General features: G+C 38.3%; 1 non-coding gene across 1 annotated transcript; it reads left to right on the top strand.

The window, feature by feature from the left end:
- Positions 1 to 6,546: 6,546 nt before the first annotated feature.
- Positions 6,547 to 6,653, top strand: LOC144999259 (small nucleolar RNA R71). Its single transcript, XR_013660776.1, has one exon. It is a non-coding gene; the product is annotated as a small nucleolar RNA R71 (small nucleolar RNA).
- Positions 6,654 to 9,728: the final 3,075 nt, after the last annotated feature.

The raw sequence follows: 9,728 nt of genomic DNA on the forward strand, positions 1-9,728 counted from the left end.
ATTATCTTTATCCAACATCCCTTTAAACCCTAGAAACAAATCCTTATCCCCTATTTGAGTGGTTTTGAGCTTTTGGTGGTATTTCATGCATTTTGGTGTTCATAGAAGAAAAATGAGCTTTTTAGATAAGTGTGGTATTACTTAAAGTTTTTGGATCCAAGCTTATTACATCTTGATATACCTTCTAGAGGTATAAGGTTTCTAACTTGATGAATCTAGGTGTTATATATAGTTTAAGGAATGTTTTGGTTCATTTTAGTCCTTAGAGTCATCCATGTGAGTATGAGCTACTCTTTGAGCTTAGAATGTTGGATCTTGGCATTTATGAAGTCCTTTGTTCATAAAAATGTCATCTTGATGAGTTGTATTGGACCATGCATGAGTTTGGGGTGCTTATTATGGATTTTATTGAGGATTTCGTCTCATTAAACCATACAAAGGGGTAAAGTGTTGGATTAGGTGTCTAAGCCCATAACTATAATTGTTATATATACTTAAATTAATAGTAACACAATCCTTTTGGGTTGCCCTAAAGACCAGCAACTAGACATGATGATTTTGGAGAAAGAGGTTGATTTATTATTTGATTAATAAATTGAAATAAATGATTTATTAATATATTATGAAAATAATATATTAATTAATTAATTATAAATAGTAATATTTAATTAATATTTACTCAGAAATTGATTATAATTAATTTTGGGATTAAAAGAATTAATTAAAAGTGCAAGGACTGAATTGTAATTGTTTAATAGTTGAGCAAGAGATAATCTAGAACCATCCATAGGCTATAGATAATTTCTTAAGAGTTAAGGAGTTATATAATAATCCCTAATGGACAATCAAGAAAGTGGATAATTACCCGGTTTAGATAATATTGGATTTGGGCTTATCTAGGGTTTCCTATTTGTACTATAAATAGGGTCATAACCCTACAAATTTCCACCAATTGTTTTCCAAGAGATCCAGATGAAAATTTGAAGCCTCCCTCCTCATTCTCAATCATTTTCAATTGCTAGTGTTGGGTGTGAACCACTAGAGGTGTGACAACTGTGACGCTTGCTCTCAAAGCTTCAACAACACTAAGGATTGCATTGTTATTGCTATATAACAATCAAGGTATGTTTCAATAACCCTAATTGTGTATTTTGATTATATACTAGTATTCTAGGGTTTCTATATTGTTGTTCATATTGTATGTTTAATTATAGAAGACGTAGATCAAAATTATTTAGGGTTGCATGCACACATAAGATTATATGTTTTGCATAATACCCATAAGTGGCATTAGAGCATATGTTTAGTTTTCTATTGAATTGATATAATTTTGAACTTGAACAAGAAGGAGCAAAACCGAATTGTCATTCCGTACCGCAAACACACCGTGGTGTTCTTCCGAAACAGTGTGTTGGCCTGCGATTTCGTCCTGACACAATGTGGTGATTGTTTATCACGACATGTTAGACTATCAGATCCATAAATTCCGGTTTTAAGATATACCATGAATTGATTAGCATAATTACATTTAATAATGTTTTTAATTCTATAAAACTGAATATTTTTAAAATGTAATTTGATATCCTCATCTTGAATTCATGATTGGTTTTAATTTTTAATTTAATTAATTGAATATTAATTTTGAAAACTTAAAATATAACCTTAGTGTTTTTTGAAAGGTTTTAAAAATACACCCTTATATTATATGTAACATTAGACAAGTTAGTCGAATCACTAGTATGCCTCATTCACGAAGTCGATCTATAATGGGGTATAAGGAAATTGCCTATAAAATGACGATTGAACGGGTGTCCACTCTCACCCACCGCTTCCTTGATTGGCAGAGGGTCGTTAGCCAAACGAGTTCGATAGGACAACCTAATCCTCATTAATAAGTATAATTAATTATAAATTAACTAAACATATTTTTTATAAAATTCCTAATCTTAGTTACTTTAGGAAAAATGTGAAATTGTATGCTAACACATGAAAATACACATTACGCTTTATAAGTCGTTAGTGGAGTGTGTGTGGTTAACCGACATAGTAATAGGGAATAATAAAGAATGGCAATGGGTGTCTTGTAAATTATCATTGATTAATGGAGCGCGTTTGGGTAATCGACACATTAATATGAGATGATAAATGACATCGAGTGTACCAAATATTTTTGCATGGTTATTCACATCTTGTTTGTGATCCTCGATATCCCAGTCACAAATGGAAGATCATAATCGAGATTAAACATGTTATTGAAAAGTTCAATGATTCTTAAAAGATCTAGGAATTTCATTTAAAACTAAATTCGTTAAAATTTTGTTTTTCGATGGTGAAATTGGTAAATCGTCATTTACTTACCTTTATATAATTTACAATTAGATTACGACATCCATTTTCTAAGTTGTAAATTATTTAGTTAGATCCTAGCCTTGATATTTCATTTTGGGTGTTATATTGAGGATTGTTCTTATCTAACTAAAACTTTCTTTTATACTCTTTCAGATGTCTACTCCAATTGATGGTTCTAGTTCATCCTCCCCCAGCAACAACTTCTCTCTATTAAACATCTACTCGAAGGTGCAATTGGATGGCACCAACTACAATGTTTGGGTGCGCTACTTCAAAATGGCTCTTCGCTTCGAAGACAAGGAATACATCCTTGAAAAACCTTAGGATGAAATCGACGAAACGAAGGCCACTCTTGAATAAATGGCCATCTACGGAAAACACTATACTGATGCCATAAAAATTGTGTACATCATGGTGGCGATAATGACTCCAGAATTGCAAAGACACAATGAGGATTAATGGTCATACGAGATGAACAATAACCTTATGGAGAAATACCATAAGCGAGCTTGTCAAGAAAAGTACGAGGTGGTAAAGTTCCTCATTACTAATAAGGTGAAGGATGGAGAGTCTGTGAGCAACCACATTTTGAGTATGCAACGATACATGGATAGGCTAATCAAGCTCAATGTGAATTTTAACAAAGAGATGGCAATCGACATGGTGTTGAACTCTCTGCCAAGTTGTTATGATCAATCCATATTGACCTATCATTTGAACAACAACATTGAAACTACTTTTTCACAATTGCACAAACTCCTTCGAACAAATGAAGCGAGAATGAAGACAAAAGGTATTGCTTTATATCCTACAAGTGCACCTATTCTGGCCATAGGGCAAAGGAAAAGGAAAAAGAGGAAAGGTCGTCCCAAACAAAACTGGAAGAGAAAGTCTCAAGATGGGTCGTCAAGTACATGACCCGAAGGAAAATTCACTTCCGATGCTCCCCCTGTCTCTGACCCATAGGAGGACACTTGCTTCCACTTCAATGAAAATGGGCTTTGGAAATGAAGTTGCCCCGAAATACTTGCAGGATATCAATGATGGAAAGGTGAATCTAACCTCGACAAGTATTTACAGTATCTTATCTAACAACTCACCATATTCTCATTAATGGGTCCTTGATACATGATGTGGATTTCACATTTGTTCTGATTTGCAGGGGCTAAGAAGAAGTGAGGATGTGGAGCATGGAAGGATGAACTTGATCATGGGGAATAGACGATCTTCACCTGTCACCAATATTGGAGTTTATAGTTTAGTGCTTAGTAGTGGGTTAGGTTTAGATTTAATAAATTGTTGTTGCTCGTAAGAGATAACATGAAACATCATTTCATTTCATGCTTTATTTAAACAAGGTTTTAGATATTCTTTTGATGATAAGAATGGTTCTATTTCTGTTTATAAAAATGGTGTGTTTTATTTTGAAGCTTTACCTTGTAATGGTGTGTATGAAACTATGATGATTGTAGACAATTTAGGAAATGGTGTTTTTCATATTGATTCATATAATAGTATAGACAAAGCGTGCTTGTGGCATTCTCATCTTGAAGATGTCAACAAGAAACGCATGGACCAACTCCAAAAGGATGGATTGTTGGAATCATTTGACTTAAGATTTGATGACACATGTGAGTCTTGTTTATTGGGAAAGATGACAAAATCACATTTCACTTGTTCTTGTGAAAGAGGTGAAGGATTGTTGGATCTCACACACATAGATGTGTATAGGCCCTTCACATATATAGATGAAAAAATCACATTTCACTGGTTCTTGTGAAAGAGGTATTTTCTTGGTCTTATGGGTCAATTGGAATTTGGAAGTACCCCGGGAAACCATCAAGAAAACAAGAGTAAAGATGCTTGGATAGTCTTTCAAGCATTTGATTGATAAATTGTAGTGGAAAGTGATCCTTGCATGTAGCATCATTAAGCTTTTGATAGTCGATGCAAACGTGCCACCCGGTTACGGTTCTTGTTGGTAGACGTTCGTTCTTCTCATTTGTCATGACCATCATTCCCCTTTTCTTTGGCACCACTTGAACGGGACTAATCCATGGTCTATCGGAAATGGAGTAAATAATTCCTGCATCTAAAAGTTTGACAACTTCTTTCTTGACCACCTATTGCATGTTTGGATTTAAACGTCTTTGGTGTTGAACTACCGGATTTGCACCCTCTTCAAGAATTATTTTATGGGAACAATATGAACGACTATTCCTTTTATATCGGTAATTTTCCATGCGATGACATTTTTTCTTTTCTATAGAACTTATACTAACTCTTATTTTTCTGCCTTGGTTAGGTCGGAAGCAATGATAATAGGTTTTTGATTACCTTCTTTGAGAAATGTGTATTCTAAATGTTCAGGCAAAGTTTTCAGCTCTAATTCCGTGTTTTGTACACTGAACACGTCGAGTCCATAGAGGGTACTTGTCGAGTCTAGGCTAAAATCCTCGTCTGATCACGATTTTTCGTATGGACGCATCGAGTCAATGTCTGTATTCAAAGCTCCTGATTATTTCTTCGTATTCAAATTCTTCAAGCATTCTCTCTCTATCACTTTCAGGTCTCTTTCAACATCAAATTCTTCTTCAAGGGCATATATGTATTTTCTTGACTTGTCTTCTTTTAATTCTTCCATTAGCTCGTCGAAAACGTCCACCAAGAAGGTCGTGTCATCATTATACTTGGAATGTTTCAGTACTCGATCAATGCCAAATGTGACTGACTCTTCTCCCACCTGGAGGGTAAGCTTGGATTCTCTCATGTCTACTATGGCACTTGCGGTATTTAGGAAGGGTCTTCCAAGAATGATCGGTACTTGGTGATCCTCTTCCATATCTAGCACCATGAAATCCGTGGGGAATACAAATTTATCAACTTTAACCAATAAGTCCTCACATACTCCCCTTGGAAATGTCACCATATTGTTTGCTAAATGTATTTCCATACGAATTGGTTTCGGCTCCGGAAGGTTCAACTTTTTAAAGGAGTATGACATAAGATTGACACTCGCCCACGAATCTGGCAATGCATAACTAGTAGCTAAGTTTCAAAATTGGCAAGACAAAGCTAAGCTACCCAGGTCTCACATCTTCTTTGGTAATTTATTCAACAGTGTAGCTGAATAATTCTCATTAAGCACCACCTTGGAAACCTCTTCCAACTTCTTTCGATTAGTGAGTAGCTCTTTTAAAAATTTTGCATACTTGGGCATTTGTGCAACCGATTCTATGAGTGGAATGTTGATTTTGAGGGCATTGATGTGTTCCAGGAACTTTTGATAATCTTCATTACGCTTTTCTTATCTTGCCCAGCTTGGAAATGGAAATGGAAATGGAGGTTGATATCTTCTTTCTGCTTTTCTTGCACCTCTCTTGTATCATCATTCATTATAGGTGTCAGAGGGGTGATTATTTTCCCACTTCTAGTCGTCACAATGTTAATTTGAGCACCTCTTGGATTTTTCTCGATATTTCTTGGAAGTTCACCCGATGCTCTTTGATTGATTTGCAGTGCAAGTTGACCTAACTGTTTTCAATGTTTAGTATAGAGACCTGCTGATTTCTCATCAATGATTGTTTTCTTTCATCATGGCTTGTTGTTCCTTAACTGCATCATCGGTTTCATTGTGTCTTTTTTCGGATGCAATTGCAAATCTTGTGAGCATGTCTTCAAATTCCATCTTTTTATCTTGCACAGACTCCTCCTTTCGATAAAAACCCATGTATTCATCTTGTAATTTTCATCCTTTACCTTCTTGTATTCATCATATCATAGCCACTCCTTTTTTCTCCAATCCTCGTTATATCTGTCGCCACTTGAATAACATATACTTATGCTTTCCGGTTCCCATTCTTATCTAGATCACAATCCTTAATAAGGTGAGGCCCACTACAATTGTCACATCCCACCCAGATGGCATGGATGGATTGATCCATATTTGTCATTCTTCGGTCTAAGCTATCCAATATTTCCATCACTGCCGCCATGTTATCGAAAACCGAGTTCACTGTCCCACGTGTTGAGTCGCCCTTTGGGTTATGGTATTCTCTAGAGTGCTTAGATAATTCTTCAATTAGCTCCTTTATAACACCAGGATTTTTCTTTGTGAGTGGTCCTTGGGAATCAAGGAGTTTCCTAGTTGTCACGTTGACTCCATCATAGAAAATGGAGACTTCTTGTGGAATGTTAAGATCATTATGGGGGCAACTCCTCAACAAACCCTTGTACATTTCCCACGCTTCATAGAGTGACTCTCCTATTTGTTGTTCAAAATTTGCAATGGATTTCTTCAAATTTTCTATTTTTGAGGGAGGGCAAAATTAATCAATGAACTCTTCACACAATTGATCCTATGTGGTGATGGATCCTGGAAGGAGTGCTTTTAGCTAATCTTTCGCAGTTCCTTTAAGTGTAACCGATAGCATACGAAGCAAAATACTCTCGCGAGGAACGTTCGGGATGTTGAAATAGTCAGCTATGTTGTTAACCTCGTCGATGTGTTGTATGTAGCACCTGGTTCCTGGTACGTAAGATATGTCTGAGTATTTTGTGTTTTCGGGCGTGGACTCGGCGAGTTGGAGGCCCGACTCGCCGAGTAGAGACGAGACTTGGGGCGCGGTTATGCTGGCGACTCGACGAGTCCATATTATGGACTCGGCGAGTCCGCGCTGTCTGATGAAACTATAATTTCCAAGGGTTTTCACCCTATTTAAATGACCATTTGCGCCCCAACTCCGCCCCATTCACCCTCAGAAGCTCTCCATACGTTCTAGCTCTTGTTCTTGTGAGTTTGAGGCTTTTTAGTGTGTTTTCTTGAAGAATTTGAGAAGGAAGTGGAGTAGATCAAGAGGAAAGGAAGGAAGCCAAGCATCTTTGTGTTCTCTCAGTAGTCTCTTGGAGGTATAACTCGTTTTCCCTCTGTTTCTATGCTTATTACTCCATTAAAGACCTCCTTGAACCATGTCCCAAGCTTGGTTGTGCATTGTTGGTTGATTCAAGTTGCTAGCCTTTAGATCTAGACCCTATTCAGTCCCTGGAGCTTGGATCTACTGCCTTTATGGAGTCATATTGCACACAAGCCCTAGATCTAACCCTTTTGTTTCACTTTAAGCCTTAGAACCTTTATTGGTGGTGATCTACACGTAAAGTTGGAAACTTTACGTGTAAACCAGGCCCTAGGAGCCCAGATCTGTGGATAACATAAGCTGGATTCAAGCAAAATCGACCATTTAGAGACTGCATGGTAACGACTCGGTGAGTCGTTCATCTGACTCGGCGAGTCTGCTCGCGAGTCTCCGCGGTTGTCCCCTTTTAGTTGTGTCGAGTAGAGTAGTGAGTCACGGGGTGTGACTCAGTGAGTTGGAAGCCTAACTCATCCATGAAGGAACTCGGCGAGTTATTGCCCTGACTCGGCGAGTTCAAGGTAATCTCCTTAGATCAAGATCAGACTCGGCGAGTTGTTCATACAACTCGGCGAGTCGCAGCATAACTGTTCATCGGATGAAGATGAACTCACCGAGTTGTTCATACAACTCGGCGAGTAGGGTGAAGGACTTGAACATCAATTTGGAAGGAGAACTCGTCGAGTCAACGCCTAACTCGACGAGTAGAAATGGAATTCAGGTCAGTCGATTGGACAGGGACTCGGCGAGTTGGAAAGCCAACTCGACGAGTTGGGTCAATTGAAAGTTGACTCTGACTTTGACTTAGGGCATGATCAGGGGTAAAATGGTCATTTTACCCAAAGGACAATTAGCAGTGTTTGATTGAGTATGTTGTGGGAATTACAGCCGGAGGGTTTCCGAAGTAGCAGTAGCAGCAGTAGACAGTCAGTTCCCGATCAGATTAGCAGCTACTCCGAGGTGAGTTACCTTCCCGTAGCGGTGGGTCTACGGCCACAATGCCGACCCACCAATAGGAGTCGTATGATTAGATGATTGTCTTCATGATATCATCTAGGTTGTTACTACCTGATATGTTATATGCTAGCATGATATGTTATATAAATAGAGATCGGTTGCCAGGACCGAAGGGCAGTGTAGACACCCCAGAAATATCTGAGAGTACGTGATGATATGTTTGTATGCTGGCTTGTTATGTTATATGCGATAGAGTTAGTAGGAGGGGACCAGTCCCCGAGTTCGGTTGTTAGGACCGAAGGGTAGCCCAGATACCGCAGATATGTCTGACAATATGTTATGTATGATATATGTGTAAGTAGCAGTAGGGGGTGAAATAATCCTCGAGGATCGGTTGTTAGGACCGATGGGTAGTCAGCGCCCCATAATAGCTTGACACGGGTAGTCAGCACCCCAGAATGGCTTGACACGGGTAGGACGGCACCCCAGAATGGCCACACGGGTAGTCGACACCCCAGAATGGCTGTACCGGGTAGTCAGGTACCCTAGAATAGCCTGGCAGTATGTATGTTATATGTTTGTATGGTATGTGGTACGATGGGGGAACTCACTAAGCTTTGTGCTTACTGTTTACAGTTTTGGTTTCAGGTACCTCTTCATCAAAGGGGAAGGAGCTGGCGCGGTAGCGGCACATCATGCACACACACTGGTTTCCGCATTTATTAGATTTCTCTGGGATTTATACTCTGATATTTCGATTGGTTGTATGATTTGGATTTTAGACATGGTTTACGTTGTGATGTGGTTTGATCAAACAATGTTTTTAATTATTAACATTTTCTAAAGTAATGTTTTAAAAACGAAATTTTTGGACGTGAAAATTGGGTCGTTACATTGTACGTGTCTTTGTGATCTTTCCCGTAGAATGGGATGCCCTTTAGTTGGGCTAGTATGTGGACTTTTAGTTCAAAAGCAGTTACAGGAATTGCAGGTTGCACGAGGCCCGACCCGATATCATCACACATTCTTCTTTTGTATTTGCCCATGGTAATATCCGTAATGTCAGCCATGGTGTTGTCAAGTTCGCTTTCTAGCTCGCTTTCTTCTTCGGATTCTATCTCGTATTCGCTTTCTTTTGGAATGGGATCTTGTTCAAAAGTCTCAATCTTACTTCCCTCGCTCTTTTGACTGCTAGACTCACCCACTTTCTGGCCTTTCTTCTTTCCAAAGACCGATTTAAGGTCTTTGAAAGGTGACTTCTTTGGCAGGTTAGTTTCTTCAATGACTTTATTCTTGTTCTTCCTAAGAGCGGATTCCTAGTCTTCGAATGTTGGGACCAAATATAAGGAGTAGAAAGTAAACTGGATGTGGTGGGGTTTGTGGAGATGATTTCGTCCAAATATAAGGAGTAGAAACTGATGTGATATTGGCTTGGTTAACTGTTGGTTAATACCTTGATATTTGTTGGGTAATGTTTTGCATGGGAAAAGGATGAAAGATCAAATCATAAAG

Source organism: Lactuca saligna, chromosome 5 (assembly GCF_052625555.1).
Source record: "Lactuca saligna cultivar CGN05327 chromosome 5, ASM5262555v1, whole genome shotgun sequence".
NCBI lineage: Eukaryota > Viridiplantae > Streptophyta > Magnoliopsida > Asterales > Asteraceae > Lactuca > Lactuca saligna.